Source organism: Furipterus horrens, unplaced genomic scaffold (assembly GCF_987537825.1).
Source record: "Furipterus horrens unplaced genomic scaffold, mFurHor1.1.pri manual_scaffold_5, whole genome shotgun sequence".
NCBI lineage: Eukaryota > Metazoa > Chordata > Mammalia > Chiroptera > Furipteridae > Furipterus > Furipterus horrens.
In genome coordinates, this window is record NW_028327175.1 from 75,231,609 (window position 1) to 75,255,094 (window position 23,486).

A 23,486-nucleotide genomic window follows, 5' to 3' on the forward strand; every position below is an offset into this window, starting at 1 on the left:
TTCCATTAAAAAATGGAACATTTAACATTTAAACATGGTTGAGGTTCTTCTGTCTTAAAATTTAAAAGCCCTCCTCTATGCCTTTCTTTTCACAGATTTCTTACACTTGCTGGTTTCAATCCCTCAACCCAAATGCAGCCTGCCCTGCCACTCCATGAACACGGCTCTTGTCCAGATCACCAGTGGCCTTGTGGTTAGGGAATCTAATGGACACCCTTCAGTCTAAAGCTCCCTTCACCATTTGGTCACTTTCGGTGTCATTGGCCTCCCTGGGACTCCACTAGGATGGAGCAGAAGCTGGCAGGCCAAGGAGGCAGCTACTGTGATGCTGAGTGGGATTGTAACAGGTAGGGGCATGCAGAGGAAGTGGGAGCTAGGAGGTGATAAGGATTCTGTCATGGGACACATATCACACCCTTCACAGCTCTGCCCATGCTGTGCTAGAAGTATGATCTGGCACCTTGTGCTATCTGTTGCAGGGAGGAGCAACCAAGACTTTTTTTTTTTCCTTCTGCTCCTTAAAATTCACCTATTCAACTAGGATAAGATGACAGTTTCCAGGCAACATGCAAAAATAAGGGCAGCCTCCTCTGAATTTCTGGTAAGTTTATCAAGCGTAATATGCAAAGCAAACATTGTTTTTCTAACGGATGGAACTAAGCTGGTTAGCTACCATCTGTGTTTCCCTTCCTTTTATCTTCATTCATATGTCTTTCCTCCCCATCCCCCAACTTCCAGTGCCATGAATTTCTATAAATAGTCATAACTTCTTGATTTATAGATGATGCCTTCCTCCTTGCCAATGTACTTGTCTCCACCCTGGTACCATATGCATGATTTCTATACAGGTAGCTTCCTGTGGTGCCTACAATGGCAGTCATACACTTGTGTTCTTTATAGCTTGCTTTTTATATTTCCGAAACAGAGCTTTGGCATAGAGGTATAAGAGGCTATGAATGCTTTTCTTTGTGATCTCCTTCTCATTTCCTCCTAAGCACTTAGGTAGCTATCTCTGTGGTTGTACCTTTTTCTAATGTCTACTGTCGCAGCACTCTCGCTGCTAGGAAGCCCTTCTTATGCACAGTGGTGCTTACTAAACGTTCTGTTTGAACCCCAACCTCTCCCTACCTTGAGCAACTTTCGTTCTTTCCTGAGTCTGTTTCTGGGGTTACCTAGGAACACCTGTGTGTTTGGCTAGAGTGCAACATGTTTGCAAGATTGGTTTTTCTGCATGACAATCTTTAAAGTGAGTAGACTGATGTCATTGCCTTCAGCTAGGGCAGGCCACCTCAAAGCATTTTCTTTTTTCGATTGTGGTAAAGAAAAATGTTTCCTACTTTGATTTAAAAGAGGTCTCAAAGACTTACGAGGGTTTATAAGGCAGTATTCCCATTATCACTGGGCAAACCTCCTCCTCCCTCTCTCTGACTATTCTCCATCCATTCGGCCTTCATGCTGTCCCTCAAACACCCCAAAACACCCCAGGGACCCTTCTGTCTGAGGACATGGCTCTCCAGTTCCTCTGCCTGCACTGCTCCTCCTGCCCACTTCCCAATAGGCTCACTCATCACCTCCACCAAATTCATTTAAGTATCACCTGATCCCCCACGACCTCCACATCCTGTTGCACAATTCCTAGTGCCCCCAATTTTTGCTCTATTCTTTTGGTCATAGAAAATGATAAAATTTACTTATTTACTAAGTTTATTGCTTATTGTGTGTCTCCCCCGTGCCTCTCCATGACAGCCACGATGTTCATCTCTTCGTGTCTCCTCACCAAGTGTTCCAAGTGCTGGGAAAATATTGGGTACATGCTAGGTGCTCAATTTATTCATTATTGTATGAACACATTAGTGAAAGAGAGGTGGAAATAAAGCAAGTAAAAACATATTAATTATAAGCAAATTTCTACTGGTTGTCTTTTCCTGACAAAATATTTCCAGCTCTGTTTACTATCTATTTTGATGCTTTTTCACAGCTCATTGAAAATTGGCCCTTTGGAAACAGCACTAAAGAGGTTCAATTGCCAGAAGCCATCATTTTGACAAAGGATCATGTGGTGGGTGGGTTTTTAAAAGAGGAGCTGGTGGCACCCAGGTGAAAGAATGAGGTTGGAAGGGTACAGATTCAGGAGACAGTGGTAAAGGGGAAAAACAACAGACTTGCTTACAGGTCTACTGACAGCTGGACAAGGGGGAGTGACCGATTCCAAGTAAACCCCTGAGTTCTTGCTGAAAGGATCCCAGGCAGGGAACTTTGCCATTGCTGATGCTGCTCCATCTCCCTTGAGGTGTGAAGGACTTTGTCATGCTAACAGAGCCAGAGCAAGAAGGCCAGGAGACCTTTTAAATTGGTTAAGTCCAGAGAATGTCCAGCTTTAGGGAAGATGAGCCTTTCTTAAGAAAACAGTGGGAACATGTCTGTGATTGTATGTATGTAGTGTGACAGCTGACATAGTGGTGCCTCATGGAGGTGAGCTTGTGTTAGAGTATCAGCAGTGAACTCATCCATGTGTTGTCCTCACCCCTAGCACTCCGGGATAGAACTCCTGTCTCAAATTCCCCAAACTGGCTTCTCTGTGCCTGGCCTGTGCTGGGTGGTGTGAGGCAGGAGGGAACAGCAGTGTGGTGATTGCCCTCAGGATGCTTCTCATCAGGGGAGAAGAAGGTGTGTATCCAGATAACCAACACAACTGCCATTCAAGATGTTAATACAAAGCCTTTGACCTGCGAGTTGAGAGATTGTTTCTATTTGAAAGAATCAGGGAAGCATTTATACAGGAGCTGAAGGCCAGGTTGAAATAGGAGCACACATAGGACGTTGCAGGGCATGGCAAATCCATTCCTGCAGAGGGGGCTGCATGGGAAAAGACACGGAGGGGTTGGGAAGCAAAAAATACAGTCTATTTTCTATTCAATAAAATATATAGAACAGTTCAGGAGCAGTATAAGGACTGCAAAGAAAGTCATGTTCAAACTGGGGAGGACACCAAAGTCCAGTCTCAGGGGTGAACTTTACTCTGGCAGCAGTTACAAGTCATTGTATGTTTTTAGTAAATACTTCAGTGGGTCAGAGTACAATTTTCCCTTAGATGCAGAGAAGAGAAAGTGAAAAGGAATCTATTTGGAAGGAGGCTGCACAGTTGTAAATTGTTCTCAGGTCCAGCTACCATGATAGACATTGGACATCAGAAGGCAAAGTGGAATATTCCAGAAGCCCAGGAGGCTGCTCCCTCTGCTCCCAGCTCTGGGCCACAATGTGCAGGCCTCCATCCCACCTCCCTAAAGCAGGTGGTCCCAGGCCATGGAGATGAAGATGTCTAATGGGACCCAGGAGAAACAGCAGTCATGTATCTGAAATTTAAGCTCCCTGAATAGATTCTGTACCTCAAATTGTTCCTGTAGGCTTGCTAATTTCTTTTTCTGGTTTTACATTAAGTCAAAAAAATTTAAATACAAATTTAAAAGGAAACACAATAGACATACCAAGTGAAAAATAAGCAGGAAGGAACTATAAATCATATTTCTAAAAGTAGTGAGATGAAATAATCACATCCATTTGAGAAATCACAGTCACAAAAGCATCATCTAATGTCTGATTAGATAGTCCTCTTCAAGAGGTAAATATAGATGTTGACAATTTTGTTGCTCTGTGTGTGTGTCATCATAGGCCTAGCTTCTTCTGAGGTTATAGGGTATGAGTAGAAAATTGCTTTAAAAATAATCCTCTGTCATTTTTCAATTTCCAATCAAAATTGGTTACTTGGCTCAGAAAGTGCTGTACAAGTGATAAATCATTTTTAGATAAATCATTTTTAAGAAACATTGAACTGCTACTAAAGATATTTCTTTATGTGGTAGACATTCTCACTTTAAAAACAAACATATACTTTACAAATTAAAGTATATCAGGAGCATTTGTTCTACAAGAGTTGACAGGAAAACATGTTGAAAGGACCATGCCACCTGGTTCTCTGCCTATGTGACATGTCCTTGTACCTCAGTACGTACCTACATGCCTCAACATGCACCTTGTGCTAACAACAGTGTGACAGATACTCTCATTTCTGCTGCTTTTGGGAAAATGTAACAGCTTGTATTTAGTTATCCCATGGTTGTATTGTCTTATGTTGAATAACCACTGTAGACTTCTGCTGTTCTGTAAGTAGCCAGAGCTAAGCATGAGCTATGTCTTTCTATAATATGTTACCTGAAGGTACTGGCTATGTAGCTGTGTTGGAAGCCGTGGTTATCGTGGTCTGTTAGGGCTGCTGGAAGAGAACACCATAGACTGGGTGGCTTCTCAGTAACAGAAACTTATTTCTCCCACATCTGGACGCTAAGAAGTATGAGATCAGGGTGCTGGCAGATTTGGTGTCTAGTGAGGGCCCACTTCCTGGTTCACAGACAGCATCTGGTCGAACAGGGGAAGGGAGCTCTCTGGGGTCTCATTTATGAGGGCTCCACTCTCATGACCTAATCACCTCCCAAAAGCCTTACCTCCAACACCATCACATTGGAAATTAGGTTTCAATATCGTATTCCCTCTCTATATCATGGTTTACTTATCATGGCCTCATTGTGTCACGGGATTTTAAAAAATATTATATTTAATTATTTATTGCAGACTTTTCGCTATACTGTATCACAGGATTTTGTGGTACTGTATACGTATGTTGTTAAGTTACTAGGTTTAAGAGTGTAGAACATGTTTAAGAACATAGGTAGTGTTTATAAAAGTGTGGGAAAGGTTAATAAGGGACTGGGAACAGTTTATAAGTGTGTGGGGTTTATAAAGCCTTAAAATATACATAAATACTAAAATAAATGTAAGATTCCTACTTTGTGAATTTTCACCTATCGCAGGGTGGGACTAGAACATAATACCCGCAACAAGTGAGGGAATCCTGTGTATGGATTTGGGATGACAGTAGGAGGTTTAACACAACCACTCAGTCTACAGTAAAGGTTTAGCAAGATTCTCTGGTTTCCTCAGACCTCTTTGTTCTCTCTTCTATAGCAGGCAATGCTGGGTTTTACAGGTACTTTGGCTTTTAAAATTTCTATATATTTTGATGTGGGCAGAGATACTCCAATTCTTAATTAAAAGTGAAGTATTGTGTGTGCATAATGTACATGTGTGATCACACACAGGCACACACCCCAGGATGTTGAGATGGCATTTTTTTCCTTCAAGTCCACAGAACCATCCTAGTACACGGGGTAAAATCCAATTTGAGTGTTCAATCAGTCCCCACATTTGTTTCCGTAAATCCACTCAATTCCACTTACACACACCTTTGTCTTTTCATAGTCTATCTTTAGAGTATTTCTACTTAGTTAAAACTGGTAAGCTTTATTGTTTGAACACAGTTACGGTATAGAAGCACAGTATGTGTCTGTTGGTGAAAATTTATAGACCTGGTTTGACAACCCTGTCCCTTCACAATGTGTAGGAGATAATATGTCATTGAATTCAGGCTTATCATACTGCATGGATGCATTTATCAGCTTACATTGAGGGTTCTCTGTTTACATGCAATCACAGTTTTATTTTCTTTTTAGTATACACACCTCTGATGAGCACACTGTATCTTTCAGTTAAGTGTGACATTTCCCTGCTTCTCTGCCACCTTGTCTGACCTTTTACACATTTGCCGAATACTTTTCCCCTATAAGACTTGAATAGCCCTCCCATGGCATGATGACTACTCAAGTGGTGTCCTGGAGAAGGTGAAAATATTGATGCTGATGTTCAAGGAGGAACAGGGTGATTCAGAATGCCTGAGAGGATGAGGAACTAAGGAGCACGGGCCATTCTGAGGTGAGACTGCTACTAGGAATATTACCCAAGTAACTTAGGTTATAGCCCCAACCCACCAAACATGGCCTCCAGGGAACCATTTTTCAAGCACTTTAACCATTCTGGGTGATGTCCAGAAGAGTCGAGAAGGTCTGCCATACAGAGACTGAGGAAACTGCTGAGCAGCCTTTTCTCCTCCCACACTTCAGCCACAAGGATGAATGACTATGGGAAAACGAGTGAGAAAACTGACCCAGTTGTTCCTGGGAACAAAGTTAGAATAAAATCCAGGAATTCCAAAGGGACTGATTTTAGCATTCTAATAATGGGATAATATTGTGCCTACATGTGCTGCTAGTGGAATAAGTGGCCTTGGGACTCAGGGGCACTGACGTTCCCATGGGAACCCCAGATGCTCTTCTCCCCTGGAGGAGGAAGCTGGCCCCGATCAGTGGTTCCCGGAGCTGGCTGGACTTGAAAACTACTTGAAGAATTTCTTCAGACTGAAGATTTACTAACCAGAATATCCAACAGGAGGCCCTACATACATGTCCTTTTATGAACTCCTCAGGTGGAACCACTTGTAACAACATACAACTCTAAGATGCCATTTCAAATCAAACTTCCACTCAAATATCCACAACAATTACAATAGCAGTAGCAATGACACTTTTGTCATCAGATAACTGTTTCTCTTTTCCTGCCTAAGCTCTGCTTTCCTTGGTCTTGGCTTTACTTCCAGCCAGGATCTCTCTAAGGGGTGGTAAAGTAACAACTACACATAATGCCTTCCAAGTGACACTCATTTGCTGAAATCTTATATTTCCCATAATATGAATAGAGGCATGAAACTAAGCAGAAAGACATTTTAAGGGCATAGGTACTGTTAACCTATAGTTCCACAGAAGTTTATTTGCTTATAGAAGGTCTCATTATAGATTAGTGCAAGACATAACAAGTTTGGTTTGGGGACAAAGACAAATACCTTGTCCCTGAAGGTCATCACATCTGGAATGTGTTACTAAGGCTACATGCAAACAGTCCTTTCCAGGAATCTCTGGAAACTATGTGGGTTCCTATGTAGCCAAGAGTACTGAGTCCTGTCTACAGGTCAGAAGCTCTTGCTGACCTAAATTCTGTATTAACTTTCAGCCCCCAAATGCAACTGTAATTTTGATGGCTTTCTTGGTTCTAGCATCAATCTCTCTGGGAGAGGGTGTGTCTGTACCTGGCGGGAGGGTTGATAGCAGTTGTGATGGCCCAGATCCTGGCTTTAATTTTCACAAAGAAACTATGTTTTCACTGTTTGTTTGTTTGTAATCAAGGCACAGGAAGGTGGCTGGACTATCCTAGTTGTTTTTTGCACTCATTTATTTATCTAACCCCCCTCTCCAGAATGAGAGAATTACATTTGATTGGTCCAAGGATGTATCCTCAATACCTAGGACTTTTATTGAATGCATAAATCAGGGAGATAACTGGCTTGGAAGCTGGGAACAAAATGGAAATGTTGGCCCACTTGTGGGTGCTTCTTACTCTTCTCTGCAGAGATTCTGCATGTGGAGAGAGTGCAGCACCTGGACCGCCTGACCAAACACAAGGTCCCTTCCCCTCTGGGGAGTAAAATCCTGGCCAGGGTGCCCCAGAAGCATAAGCACCAAAGAGTTTGTGGTCTGCAAACTGTGCTTGCCTTGGGGAAAGGTCATTTGGTTGAGGTCATTGGCCACAATAAACGAAATCACGGGACACTGAATACCACCCTGCCAGGAGGCTCCGAAAGCAAAAGAGAAGCAGGAGTGCTGTGCCTGGCGCAAAGGGCAGAACAGCTAGGGGCTCCATGTTGTCGGATGTGGACACTGAAGATTGATGCTTACTGAGCTGGTGTCAGTGGGGAGTACTTTCCCAGGTCAACCAGTCAGAAGCCGTTTCATCTCCTTCCATGTTCTCATTTATCTTTATTGCCTTCTCTGGGCATGTCAATGTTGCAAATGAAAAATATTTTTCTATCTTTTTCTGTAGAAATCCCAATTCATTGAACCTATCTGGGACATTTCTAAGACTGTATTTCTCAAAGAATACCCTGTCGTCATAAAAATCTGTTGCAAAAGTAATCAAGATGGTGGCCTGAGAGCCAGGAAGGTGATGGTCTGGGGACACCATTCCACAAGAAAACTGTCCTCCCTGGAGCTGCCACTGGCTTGGCTGTGCCAGCTCCAATTCTTTTTGGATCCAACATTCTACAATTCACCCTTAAATAAGAGACAACGGAGTGAATGTCTTGAATTTTTCCCCTGGAGTTTCTTTTGCCACCCACCATCCAAACATGACAGACCAAATTTCTGAAGAGTTTTCAACACCCACAGCTTGGCAACTAAGAGTAGGGAAAAAAAAACCCATGCACAATAAATACTTGAGACATATTTAGTTTTTTCCATGAAGTGACATTTTATCTTACTCTGCTTAAAAACATTCAACTGTTAGCAATGGTTCACGTCTGCTGAGTTCTGCGATTCCTATGAACAACTTGCTAAGTTCTTCAAGACAATCAAGAGCTTTATCCTAATTTGTTTGCCCAAGTCATAGCAGGCTCAGAGCAACTCCGGTTGATTGTGAAACGAAGTTTACCAAGAGACGTGGTGGACAACGGATTCCAGGGAAAATGGAAAATATGCAGTAAATGGGGGATGTGGGGAAACAGAGGCGATCGACTGAATGCTCTTCATTTCTTTGTTCATTCTGCCAATCCTCAAACATGGATTTGTTAAGCACCTTCTATAAGTGAAAGCACCTTGGAAAAAACAGATAAAGAATGATAAGTGGTCCCTTCTCTCAAGGAGCTCTTAACTGAATAGCAAAAAACAAGACATAACCATGTGGAGTGTCATACAACAAAAGCTTGCTGAGAGTGGTAGGGGGCAGAGAGTGCCCGGCGAGGTGGCAGTCGGTATGGGCCGAGGGAAGTGGGGGCTCGGAGGAAACAGCAGAGGATTTTACCAGGCCTTTTGTGAAATAAGTTATGTTTTCCTGTGAGCTGCCTGCACTTGGGTATAGCATTGTCAGCTGAGACGTGTACTGGGGATCTAACATCATGTAATCCCTATTTAAAGCCCTCTAATGACTTCTCATCCTGCTTGGAATTAACTCCATGAACTATATGGACAAATGACGGGGCCTCTGCTCCTGCAATTCATTGTCCTACTATCTTCTCCACTTCCTCCTCTGTGTCAGCCACGCTGGCTTTCTTTATTGTCTTCCAGTAAGTTATGCTCTTCCCACCATGGCCTTTTGCCCTAGGTGTCCCCTCCAGCCAGAACCATCTCCCCACAAATCTTCACAATCTGGCTCCTTTTGTTTTGCAGTTACTATATAACATTTCTTGTTGGTCTGTGGACTCTCCCTCCACATGAGGGCTAGAAGCGTTCGGAATCTTACGCAAGGCTATAGAAAACACTGTGCCTTGGCTAGTGCCCTGCTGCTTAAGCCTTTGAGTGCCATGTGTAATTCGAAATTTGGATCGACATGAGAAAAACTGATATATATATATCAATATATAACCTGAGGTACCAAAAAAGAGCACAAAACATAAAATACAAATCATTCCATTGTTATTTACATTTATAGCCATCAAAAAAAAAAAAAGAGTCAGTGGGAGTGACACTGGCACTTTTGGGAAAATTTGTCAGCGTCGCTCACAGCGACATTGTCACTCGAAGGGTTAAATGCTTGCCAAATGCATGAATGAATTCATAGAGATGAACCCTGGCTCAAAATGAAGAGTAATGACCACATAGTATATGTATTTATTATTTAATACCCATCTATCTTTTAGGCATTATTCCTACTTACATTTCAAGATGAAAAAAGTGAAGTTTAGAGATGCCCAAGGACATGAACGCGACAGAGCAGAACTATAAGGTGCACCTTTTGACTTAGAGTCTGTTGGGCTTTCAGATCCACTATTGCTGCTTGCGTGAGTTATGTCTGTGATTATAAGGCCCCAAGTACAGTGGCTTATATAAGACAAACTGATTTTTCTGTGTGTGTTAGTACAGAAGCAAAGGTTTCTGCCATGCGGAAGGTGTAGCTTCCTGCTCTGGGTCCAGGCTGCCTGTGGCAGTGTTGCCACTTCCTAGCCAGTGCGGAAAGGGGAGAGGAGAGAGGAAGTGGGGTCCATGGCTTCCTGGTGAGGATGTGGTCAGGAAGCTGCATGCACCAGAGCTACAAGAGAAGCTGGTAGGTCGAATGGCTACTTTGGAGATTATGAGTCCAGTTAAAATGTGCTAAATTCAATTACTAAAAAGAAGGCAAGACTAGATGTGGGGGACAATAAAAAGACTCTTAGGCCTTATAACAACCACATTAGGTAGAGATGAGTATCATCTCTATTTGGAGAAACTGGGGCCCAAAGAGGTTGAAGATCACACCATTAATCAGTGAAAGGGCAGAAACTCATGACAAGATTTCATTGTAGTTCTCCATTTCATCACTTATTTCTGCCTCTCTCTCTCTCTCTCTCTCTCTCTCTCTCACACACACACACACACACACACACACACACACACACACGTGGCTCAGTGTTTTGGGCTTAGATGGTATTTACCCTATTTTCATCCATGGAACACCATTCAGTCTTGACCTCATGAAGAGAATTCAACCAACAGGGATGAGGAAGCAAGTAGTGGTTAGCGTCCCGAGGGCTAGGACCCTGTCTGGCCCCGTAGCAGCAGGGCTGGTGTCCTCTGGTGCACTAGGCTCCTGCGGAAGCTGTCTCTGAGGGCAGCACGTACTGAGTCAGGCCCTGGGTGTCAGGTGCAGGGGCTGAATGTTCACTAGAGGCTTTGTAAATAATGGGAGGCAGGGGTCCCTAACTCCTGAGCAATAATAACAAGGCCATTAGTAGGTACAGTGGCCCTGTGCTTCTTATACTGGCGTAATTCCAATTTACAGCTGTTGTCCCTGTGCTCTTTCTCTCCAAAGTGGTCAAGTCTGGATGATAAACTATGGGGTCACCCTACCAATAACCCTATGTCACCATTGGTACTGAGCCTTAAAATTGTTGGGGCAAAAATGATGGGGGTGTTGAAGAGCTAACTAAGCAGGGAAGATGCCTAAATAGGAGTCCCTGAATTGTATTGCCATTTTAAAGTCACAATAAGAAATTGATCAACAGTTCAAATTAATAGTAATTCCATTCTGCTGGATAACCGAAACAATCTAATTATAAAGGTTAATTTTATAATTCATTCTTAGATTACCAAACAGAATAAAAATGTCCTGGAGGGTGTTTTATGCTGTTGAGTCATTAATGATTAAAATGTCTGGGAAAAGAAGCATGCATAGTTACAAATTATTCAAACCACATAAGGCTTTTCAAAATTCTGTCTATGAGAGGCATTCAATAAATAACCCAGAATTCATCTATTTCATGTTCATGCCCTTTGGTTTCAATGACATTCTCATTTTTCAAAACAATATTGAGTTACATTGCACATGGACTTTCAGAAAAATTCTTCCCAGTTAATCAAAATTTGCTCAATTTGTAGCACAACAATTTTATTCCCCAGAGGCCATCATTGACATTCCATCTCTATGAACTTGACCCAAAAGTCCTGGCGGGAAATTTGCAAAATGACAGTCCTAAAGGAACTTTGTGATTTGGAATAAGAAAGATATAATTAAAGATCACATAAAAGAAGTTTCTCCTTCTTAAAGTTAGAATAAAATATAAGACATATTCATTATCTAAAGATAATGGGTAAAAGAAAAAAAATAGCAATTTAAAGTGAGATTACTTGATAGGCACCAAAACTTTATAGTAAATTATGAAAACTAAAAAAGGCTCCATAGGATTTCATGAAATTAAAAGTTGCAGATTTTGGTGTAACTTTCCAATGAGTGTATACCGTATTTCATGTGATGCTTGATTTTCACAACATGACCCTAAAGAGGATCATTTAACAATGGGTGAGAACTTCATGGGTCTCCTCAGAGGATTCTCTTAAACACTTTCATACCCAAATATTCTCTTTTGGGGTGCCAGCCAGCCTCTTAAGCTATCACTCCAACTCCACTAGTGCCTCACTTATCAATCTTAGCATGTGTGATTTTTGAGCAGTTCTCCACATCACTTTCATGTGATTTTTATTTTCACTTTGCAATCAATGTGCATTGTATTAACTGTGCATTGTTGAATATTCTAAACTAGCAGTCCCCAATCTTTCTGGCACCAGGAACCGGTTTTGTGAAAGACAATTTTACCACAGACCGGGGTGGGGGATGTCTTTATAACCTGCCACCAGATGCAGCTTAATTGTCACTTGCCACTCACTGATAGGGTTTTGATATGAATCTGCAAGCAATTGATTGATTATGGTATCTGTGCAGTAAACCTCTCTGCTAATGATTTGTAGCTGATCCCCAGGGCCAGCACCACCACCCCAGCTCTGCCTCATATCATCGGTCATTAGAGTCTCGTAAGGAGCACACAACCTAGATCCCTTGCATGTGCATTTCACAGTAGGGCTTGTGTTCCTATGAGAATCTAATGCTGCTGCTGATCTGACAGGAGACAGAGCTCAGGCGTGAACGTGAGCAAGGGGGAGTGGCTGTAAATACAGATGAAGCTTTGCTCCCTCACCTGATGCTCACTTCCTGCTGTGCAGCCCAGTTCCTAACAGGCCATGGACCACTACTAGTCCATGGCCTGGAGGTTGCCGACCCATGTTCTAAACCACCAATAATCCTGGAGTCCAAAACACAAAGACACTGATGTAATTGGTAGGAATCAACACTAACTGGAGCAGAATATTTGAATATGGAATAACTTTATGACACTTTGATACATTAGATACATTAGGTGATATCTTCCATTTAAGCTCCAGATGCCAACTCCTATACCTACGAGGCCTTACATAAAAGATTCTGTGGTAGCCATCACCTCCTTGTACTTCAGGCTTGAATTTTAACTTCATCACCTTATTCTATGATTTTGTCAACTCATTTTATCTCAATGACCCTCCAAGCCCAGGAAACTCAGATTCTTTCCCTGGGACCCAAGTTCTGCATATTCGTTTTAATGTCCGTGTCCTCAGGGAGTATGCTCCTAAATTTTCTCCAATTCTCAAAGGAAACCAAACCACTAACTGTGCAGTATCTCACATGATCTCTAAAAGCTGCTTCCAGTACTCACATTCTCTGATCTCTGATTTTCCCTGGGTTAGACTTTCTGTAGGAATGGAAGTGAAAGATTGGATTAGCCCAGGGGGGAAATATCTATAAACTGTTACCTCTAATCGGTGTTGAAATATAGGTAGCCAATCCATGTATTCTAACAATCTACCTCCCAGAAACCCCTTGAAATTTGTTTTGAGAAACTAAATTAAAAATTTTCAAGTTTGTTGTTTCAGGGGAGGCACAATGCTACACAGAAGATGTAATGATGCATGTGCAAATCATTACAGAAATACTGGGCACTCAGCTGAATCATATCTAAGGATTTGAAACATCACTAAATTAACTACCGTCCTGATCTGTAATTATTTCTGACTGAAATCACTGCAAATATTGGAACTAGAAGGTAGAAAATGATACAGGGCATCTGATGTGGGCAGAGCAAGTGGAGTTTCTGAAAAAAGTAGTAACTGGGGCTTTAATAGCTACTCCAACGCTTGACATTGTCACAGCTATAACTTTATTACATATTACACGCTAAATTTACATTATAAACTCCAGAGAGATCTCAGTGCGATAATATTGTAAACACAAATACAGGGGGAAGAAAGGAAAATTGCTTTGATGATATCAGTTCTACTTTGTAGGACTCAAAGGACCCAAGTCTCCTTTATTTACCTATTCACTAGAAATGGAACTGCTGGTTGGGAAACCTGTTCTGACACTCCTGTGTTAGTGCAGCCCTGAGCTCATGGAATCTTGAATGACAGTATTTAACAGTGGAGGGACTAAGGCCCAGGAGTTTAGGAAAATGGTTTATATTCTTTTATTAGGCATTCAAAGGCAAATAGAACCTGTCCCTCTGTCAGTGTGGGGTTTGAGAAATCCATGGAAAAACTTGAAGCAGGTTACGGAGGCTGATTAATTCAACTATAATCAGAGGTTAGGACATGGAAAGTGGTTACAGTGACATTGATTTTTCTCAGCCATAGAAATTTTTTTTATTTTCAAAGGGATCTGAGACCCAGTTTGTTGGATTCCTGATCAGTCTTCCATACAGACATGAAAAGTCATATGAATGAAATGATTGAACTTGTATAGAAAAACAAAGAGCATAAGCTTATTAATTTAAGAATATGGCAGGATTTAGATCCAATTTGAATAGAGATGTTGAGTAACTGACAATTGAAAGAATTATTTTCTATTGCCAAAGTGCCAGGGGTTTATTACAATCACAGATTTTCAAAAATTACACCATGATGAAAGTAAATTAATAGTTTCAGAAGAGATTTATATGTTTTTATGACCTTGCAGCAGTGAACACTTTGAACATTTGTGGACAGATGTCCACAACTGCCTTCCCAGCATTCATTTCCCCTCCTTTCTTACCGCTGTTTTTCATTGGGATCTACCACCTTCCCCACTGTCAGCCCACAGGTCCGCGGGACATCATCCTCGGCTCCAGGGCTGGGCCTTGTGCTCAAACATGCAACTCAGGCTGGAATAGCTACATACAGCTCCACTTCCTTTTGGTCATAGCGATCGGAAGAGTGATGTGCACAACTAAAGTGGTTGTAATAATATTGAATCTCTGGGTTTTGGGAGAAAATACTGAAAAGAACCATCTTTTTCGAGACTAGACCCAGGAGGGGGCGAGAATGTAGCTACGGGAGCGACTCTGCCAGGCACCATATTGAGAAGCCTGGGAATGGTTTCCTGCTGCCGGCTAAGCCTCAGACCTCACTCCAGTTTAGGCAATGGTCCAGTTCTGAACATGCGCTGCATTTAATGATCATATCTATGAGTACCTCTCAGTCTGGAACAGTTTCTCAGCTTTCCCCTGATTTTTCTTAACCTTGAATTTTGGGAAGATTATAGGCCACTTATCTTTGGAATGTTCCTCAACTTGGGTGTTTCTGATGTTTCTTCACAGTTGGATTCAGGTTATGCATCTTTAGCAGGAATATCACAGAAGTTCTTATAAAGGCCTTGTATTAGGATTTCACTTTTTCTCATGATTGGTGATGGTCACTTTGACAACTTAAATAAGGAGATGTCTGCCAGGTACTTACACTGCAAAGTTACCCTTTCTCCTTTGCAATTTTGGAATGAAGTACTTTGAAATTATGTAAATGTACTATTTTTACCAAAGTTTAATTATTTATATCTAAATGAATGCACAGTTTCCTATTTTATTTAATGGTGTATACTCTTTCATGATCATTACTTATTTTGATATACAAACTTCTCCCAATTTGGCCCCTTCTAACCTGCTTTCTGAGTCCTTGTGACCTGTCTCCATCATTCTCTGATCACTTCCTTTGCTGGCTCAAGGTATTATAGGCTCTCGTACTGTTCTTGTCTCATCAGCCATTTTACCAATAGGCTCCTGTTCCTTTTTGTGGAAGATGGATTTTAGAGACTCAGATATGGGTATTAGGATTATCACTATACCTAAGCATCCCAGGGGACAGAGGTAGGCAACGTGCGTTTGTATGCATGCGCGTGAGCACACACACACACACACACACACACACACACACACACATACCTACATTTCTCTCTCTGTATACAGAAAATCATGAATTGACACTGACATGCCCAATTCCGATCGACACTACAGGGTTCATTCTAGTTTCCTCCTTCGCCACATTGGTAGCTCCCCTCACTCATAGTGACTCATGTGGATCCCACATCATTAATATATTTATTTATTTTTGTCAATCTCCCTAGTCATAACTGAACGCCCGTCTCTGCAACCAACACGAACACCCTGCACTCGCCACACTTGGGTTCTCATTCTCTACACTGGGCTGTCCCAGTGTGGTTTTGACATTCTTCAGCAGACAATCCCCCACATGGCTCCATTCCCACCTTTCAGCCTGAGATCTGAATACTCTGCTGGGCTATTCTTTGCGGTGACACGCTATACACATGTTGGACTCCAATAGCCCACCCTGTAGGACTTGAACATGCCATGCTGAGCTGCCTCTCTGTGGAGATGATTCCTCAGCCTGCTCATATGGCGGCACCCACTCTGAGCCACTATGGTCCCCCTTGCCCAGCACCTTCACCTTCCTTGCTTCACCTTACCAAATGGCTTTCTCACAGAACAATTTAGGGAGAGGCAGCCCTTTAGATTTTTTAAGTATTTTTTTTTTTTTGTACTTTTAAATATAGCTTTGGTACTGAAAATGAACCACTCTTTTCTTTTTTAAGTAAACTTTGACTTTATTTATGTTTAAAGATTTTATTTGTTTGTTTTCGGAGAGGGAAGTGAGGGAGAGAAACACCGATGTGCGGGAGAAACATCTATCGGTTGCCTCTCACACACGCCCCCAACTGGGGACCTGGCCTGCGAATGACCCAGGCACATGCCCTGAGGGAATCAAACCGGTGACCTTTTGGTTCACAGGCCATCTCTCAATCCACTGAGCCACACCAGCCAGGATGAAAATGAACCATTATTTTTTATCAGAAAGAAAGAAGGAGAAGGAAATTTTGAGTTTCCAGGTGGTTTTCTGGTCCTCTTTTATGCTTTCTGTTGAGGGCAATGGGTAAAGGGATTATGAATGCTGGTAAAGGAGCAGCAACCAGCATAGTAGAACTACTTTCCCTTTATGAGTAAAGGATACAACTGGCTTGAGGAATTGTCACTATTGGCCTAGTCTTAGGAATAGATCAACTTGGCTCCTGAACACCAATTGTACCCCATAGAGGATAATTGCACACATACTTCAGAGGATCTCCTGGCTCATAGCCTGGCCTCCTTGGCTGCTAGCAAACATTCAGAGTAGAATTATTACCACTCCTTCTCATACTCTTTCAAAATATAGAATGGAAGTGAACACTTTCAAACCTACTTTACAAGGCCAGTATCACCCTGATATCAAAACCAGACAAGAACACTATAAAAAAGGGAAAATTACAGGCCAATATTCTTCATCAAGATAGATGCAAAGATCTTCAACAAAATAGTAGCAAACCAAATTCAAAAATACAAAAAAGATCTTATACCATGATCAAGGGATATATTTCAGGGATGCAAAGATGGTTCAATATTCAATATTCAATTAATATTATATAGCACAATAATAAAATTAAAGATAAAAATAATATGATCTCGACAGATGCAAAAAATGCATTTGACAAAATTCAACATTTATGATAAATCAACAAAATGGGTATAGAGGGAATGCACCACAATACAATAATGGCCATATATGAAAAGCCCACTGTTAACATCATACTCAACAGCAACAAACTGAAAGTTTTTCCTTTAAGATCAGGAATAAGACAAGATGCCCACTCTTGACACTTTTATTCAGTATAATATTGGAAGTCTTACCCAGAGCAATTAGACAAGACAAATAAAAGGCATTCCAATTGGAAAAGAAGTAAAACTGTCACTATTTGCAGATGACATGATATGATTTACTGAATACTCTAAAGACTCCTTCAAAAGACAGTTAGAACTAATCAATAAATACAGTAAAGGTGCAAGATATAAAATCAATATGCAAAAACCTGTTATGTTCTATACACTAATAACAAGTTATCACAAAAAAATTCAGAAAACAATCCCATTTACAATTACATCAAAAAGAATAAAATACCTAGAAATTAATTTATCCAAGGAGGTGAAGGACTTGTGTACTGAAAACTACAAATGAAGAAGACACAAATAAATGGAAAGATATTCCATATTCATGGACTGGAAGAGTTAATATTGTTAAAATGTTCATATTACCAAAAGCAATCTACAGATTCAATACAATCCTTAGCAAAATTCCAATGTAATTTTTGACAGAAATAAAACAAAAATCCATAAAGTTGTATGGAACTACAAAAGATTCTAAAAAGCCAAAGCAATCTTGAGAAAAAAACAAAGTAGAAAGTATCACGCTTCCTGGTTTCAAACTTTATTACAAAGCTATAGTAACGAAAATAGTATGATACTGACTTAAAGAGAGACATATAGATCAATGGACAGAATAGTCAGCCCATAAATGAGCCCACACATATATGGTCAATTAATTTACAACAAAGGAGTTAAGACTCCGTCGTCGGCAGCCATCCGTCTCCAGAGACGATGGTGTAGCTTCTTAAGAGTCTATCTGCACCGCTGAGAATGGCTGTGCAGTCCAACTCGGGAGTGACACGGTATCTGTCTCCTCCCGTGTTGCATCGACATCTTGTGATGACGCTGGAGTGTCCTCTCCAGTGAAGCTGAAGCTACAGAGCCTGGGCAGGGTGATATGGAGGGTCTGCTGTTGCCCATGCAGCAGACCCCCCCTCTCTTCGCAGCTGAAGGGTCCAAGGGAAAGACGGAGTCAATACAGCTTGGCTTCAGGTGCGCCGCAGGAGTTGCCGGTGTTGACTACAACATCAAACCGCCTTAGGGACTCCGGCTCCGGATTTTCTGTCGGGGTTTACTCCCTTAGCCTTTCCCCTGAAGAGGTATGCCGCAAGGCAGCGGAGGTTTTTTGGAGTCAGAGTTTTCCTTCTCTGAAAGGAGTTAAGACTATACAATGGGGAAAGAACAATCTCTTCAATAAATGGTGTTAAGAAAACTGGATATATGCAGAAGAATGATACTGGACCACTACACTATCTTATACCTACGCGAAAATTAATTTAAAATGAATTAGAGGCTTGAATGTAAGACCTGAAACCTTAGAAGTCCCAGAGGGGGAAAAAAAAACAGGTCGTCAGCTCCGTGGCTCAATCTTAAAAGATTATTTTTTGGATCTGACTACTTCAAAAGAAAAAGCAAAAAAGGAAAAAAATAAACAAGTGGGATTACATTGAACTAAAGAACTTCTGCATAGCAAAAAAAGAAGAAAAAGCCATCAATAAAATGAAAAGGCAAACTACTGAATGGAATAAAATGTTTGCAAATCACAGATCTGATAAATACATACACATGCACACACACATATAAGGCCTGTCCAGAGAAGGTCCAGCCATTGTTAATACAAAGAGAACGGTTTGTGAGACATTGATGTGGCATCCAAGGAGAATGGACTGGAATACGTATGCATGAACAATGATGACTTCACTCTATTAGTCAGTGGGTGCCATAGATGCCATTGAGTGAGCGTGTGTACTGTGTGGCCGTCGCATTCAAAATGACTGAACAAGTAGAACAACAAATCGGCATCAAATTTTGCATTAAGCTTGAACATTCCTCTGCAGAAACTATTCAGATGATTCAGAAGGCTGCAGCTATGGGCAACTGGTGATTGGCAGCTTCATTATGACAACATGCCCGCTCACGCATCACGTCTTGTGCAGAGTGTTTTGTCAAAACACCAAATCACCCAGGTGACTCAGCCCCATTATAGCCCAGATTTGGTGCCCTGCAACTTCTTACTTTTCCCAAAACTAAAATCACCTTTGAAAGGGAAGAGATTTCAGAACATTGATGAGATTCAGGAAAATACAATGGGGCAGCTGTTGGCAATTGGGAGAACAGTGTGAGGTCCCAAGATGCCTACTTTGAAGGGGGCTGAGGCACCATTGTCTTATGTACAATGTTTCTTGTATTTTCTTCAATAAATGTCTCTATTTTTCATTTTTCATTTTTCATATTACATGGCTGAATACCTTCTGGACAGAATCATATATTCATACAACTCAATAGCAAAAAAAAAAAAAAAAAGGCCAATCCAATTAAAAAATGGGCGGTGTCTGAATAGACATTGTTTTTCAGACATATGGAAAACCAACCAACAGGTACATGAAAAAATGCTCAACATCACTATCATCAGAGAAATGCAAATCATAACCACAAGACATTAATTCACACCTGTTTGGTAGCTATCAAAAAGACAAGACATAAATGTTTGCAAAGATGTGGAATAAAAGGGAACCCTCGTGTACTGTTGGTGTGACTGTAAACTGCTGCAGACACTATGGAGAAGAGTGTGGAGCTTCCTCAAAAAAGTAAAAATAGAACTACCATATGATCCAGCAACTTTACTTCTGGATATTTATCCAAGGAAAATGAAAACACTAATTCAAAGAGATATATGCATCACGTGTTCACTGTAGCATTATCTACTATGGTCATGATATGGAAAAAACCTAAGTGTCCACTGATGGATTAATAAAGAAATTATGGTAGATATGTACTATGGAATACTATTCAGTCATAAAAAAGAAGAAAATCTTGCAATCTACAACAACATGGATAAATTTTTAGGGCATTATGGTAAATAAAATAAGTCAGAGAAAGACAAATACTGTATGTTCTCAGTTATGTGTGGAATCTAAACAAACCAACCACCAAGCATTGCCAGAGGCAGCAGTGCAGGTAGAGGTAGGCAAAATGCATGAAGGTGGAAAAGGTACAAACTTCCAGTTACAAAATAGTCATGGGGATATAACGTACAGCACAGTGACTATTGTTAATAATTCTGTATTGTATATTTGAAAGTTGCTAAGAGAGTAGAACTTGAATCCTCATCACAAGGAAAAAACTAACTATGTATGGAAATGAATATTTACTCGACTAACTGTGGCAATCATTTCCCAATATATACAAATATTGAATCATTATGCTGTACTCCCAAAATAATATAATGTTATATGGCAATAATACCTCAATAAAAAATGCAACCTGTGTTAAAAAAAAAAAAAACCTAACCTTTATTGAGTGCTTACTGTTGGGATCTTCGAGAGAGTGTGAATAAATAGCACCCCTTTTTCCTTATCAAATATCTAAATAAACTGAGGCACAAGACAAAATAGTGGCAGAAAGTGGCCAAAACAGCACTTGTGTTACTGAGAAAGGCTGAGATGGGGCAAACGACTTATTTCAATGGGTGAAGCTTTTCTCCAAGGCCAACCTGGCATGAGCAAGGCCCTGGGAAATATTTTTTTTGTTGGACTCTTGTCTTTATAAACAATTTGATTAAAAACTCTATCATAAAATATATGAGCACATGTGAGGTCTGGTGATTTATCAATCCAGATTTAGAACAAATAATGAGCAAAGAAGACACATTTATGTATTTGTTTAAGGCCCCATGTGTGCATGTGAAGCCTCCTCATACAGTCCAGGCACCATTTTTCCCGTCCAGGTCCAGGAAGTATTTATTTATGTTCTTTATTGTTATATGCACTTTCTGGGCTAATTTCCTATCTCTGCTGTGAGAAAATGTGACAGCATTATTCCTCATGGTGCCATGGTCTTTCAGGACCTGTTTGTATCGACCCAACATAGGTCATCTTGCCTCTGCAGTTTTGTGATTCCATTTATTTAATGCATTACTCCTGACCAGACGCCATCCAAATTGTCACCTGTGAATACCAGCTTCTAATGACTCTACCAAAGGCTGTTACTGTGCTTCGCTGATTGTGACCACATATGCAAATCTTATCCAGAGTGTGCAGGAAAATGTGACAATAATTCACTGTCTAGATGTGTTAAACTGTTCTAAATCACATAGCATAAACAAAGCAGCGTATCTTCCAGCTACATCCTCTCTTGAACTTCTTAGAATATGATCTCTGTCCATGTGGACCAAACCCCGCCTTCCACGGCCATCAGCAGGGAGGAGGGGTAATGGATGCAGGGAGAAAAAGTTCCTTTTGCACAAGAAATGCCTGTCCTCATCCAGCACAGTTTAAGAGCAACCCATGTGAGCATGACGTCACTGTGACTAAAGGCAGAAGAGATCATGGATGGAAAGGGCCTGCAGATGTGCGGGAGCAATGTGCTCAGGTGTCCTTAGAGGAGAGGGGCACAGTCACCTTGGCCACTGCCTGCTTGGGGTAAGTAACTGCTTGGGGTAAGGTGCTAGCAGTGGGGGTGGCACAGGGGGAAGGACACCTGCTGACTTTCACCTTGACAGCCACAGAGTGGGAGACACTTCAGTGACATGGGTCCACACATGCAGCTCAAGCCAAGACCCAACCTTGCCTTGATTCTGAAATGACAGGCACTCCACATCAACATAATTCTGGGAGGCTAATCTTGCCCATTCTTGCAAAAGAAAAACCCTGCCAGTCAGTGGGAGAGACTTGCTGGCCAAATCACCCTCCTGAAACCATAGCCTGGCCAAGGGGCCCAGAATAACCCCTCGATACGAGTCCTGGAACCTCTTAGGGAGTCTCGTTGAGCCAACTTGTAGGGTCCAGGGCAAGAGCACCCCAAAGGTGTACACACGGTCGGGGGCCCACACTGTTCTCTGCCCAGACATCACTGACTGTCCAACCACTCCCAGGCGCTGGTGGGGGACATGGGACGTTTTGAGGAAGGAACTCCAAGGCGCAGGACCCCTGCTTGTGGCAAAGGGCCAGGCAGGTCTAATGGCGGTGCTGCTGTTCTGAGTGATGAGCTCTAGAATCTCCTGACTATGCCAATGTTACAGCACTGGGCCAGGGCCGGTCTCACAGGAGGGCTGCCTTGGAAAGGCAGGGGCAACTGCTCACTTCTAAGAGAGGGAAAGAAGCCAAGGCAAGCATGCCAGTTTACTCACCCTCATTCTAACCGGATTAAGCCTCTTCAGCAACAGAGGATGGCGAGGGGCTGGGTGTGTCCCGTTGGTGGAGTTTCCTGCACCTGGAGGGAAACATGGAGAATGAAGAAGTGTTCGCACCTGAACCTTACAGCGAGCCTGTGGGGATTCTAGTACATACTTCATGTGTTATTAAGAGAAACACCACCTGTACCTGTTTTATAGATGAGGCAACACGGAGGTCAAGTAAGCTGCTCAAGACTTCACGCCTGGCAATGTCGAAATTAGGATTTAAACACAGGCACTCTGGCTGATGAAGAAGAGAAGGAAGGAAGGAAGAGTATGGAGGAGACAGGATAAGTAAGAAAAGACTAGGTAGAGCCTGTCACCTCTGGGGTAACTGGCAGGATAAAAGGGTTTTTTTTCTTCGCTTACACCTTGGAGTGTGTAAATATTGCATCAGCTTCCCTCTTTCCAGACTCAAGAAAGTCTGCACAAACAACCCTAAATACGTATTTCGATTTGAAAAGAAAAAATATTCTCCTTGGGTGCAATGAAGCTTATCCTCAATTCTGGCAATAGCAGGTCACTAGGGAATGCTGTTACTCAATTTACAAGACAAAACATTCTCTTCATTGTGATTCTTCCCACCCCTGTGGGTTTCTTACTTCAGGACCATGAAGCAATCACCGGTTCCTAGGGATTATTAATCAATGTTGTCATCCCTGTGAAGCTCAGAATTTCATCTGTACTTTGATTTCAATAAAGGGCCTGCTGCAAAGGAAGCACTCAATTGCAACAGCAGGTGATACTTCAGTCTAAAGAGATGCAGTAAGCCAACCTCCAAGACCAGAGCTAAAGAGACACTGCTTCCCAGGAGGCCTCCTGCAGACTTTCTGGGGAGAACTGTAGTGGCAAACAGGCCAGAGGTCAGACAGCAGAATTTTCTGCGGAGTCCAGCCAGAGAAGGACAAACTAATTCTTTTAAGACATGAATTACGGAAGAAGGACAGAGTGTGACTCAACTTTTAGTGATTTGGGAGCTGG

The 23,486-nt window shown here is 41.7% G+C and overlaps 1 long non-coding RNA gene across 1 annotated transcript; it reads right to left on the reverse strand.

Annotated features, from left to right (window-relative positions):
* Positions 1-8,240: 8,240 nt before the first annotated feature.
* On the reverse strand, positions 8,241-23,408 carry LOC150008796 (uncharacterized). Its single transcript, XR_016511341.1, has 3 exons — positions 22,654-23,408; positions 22,461-22,543; positions 8,241-8,590 (listed from the first exon to the last, which is right to left on the reverse strand). It is a non-coding gene; the product is annotated as an uncharacterized LOC150008796 (long non-coding RNA).
* Between the last annotated feature and the right edge of the window lie 78 nt (positions 23,409-23,486).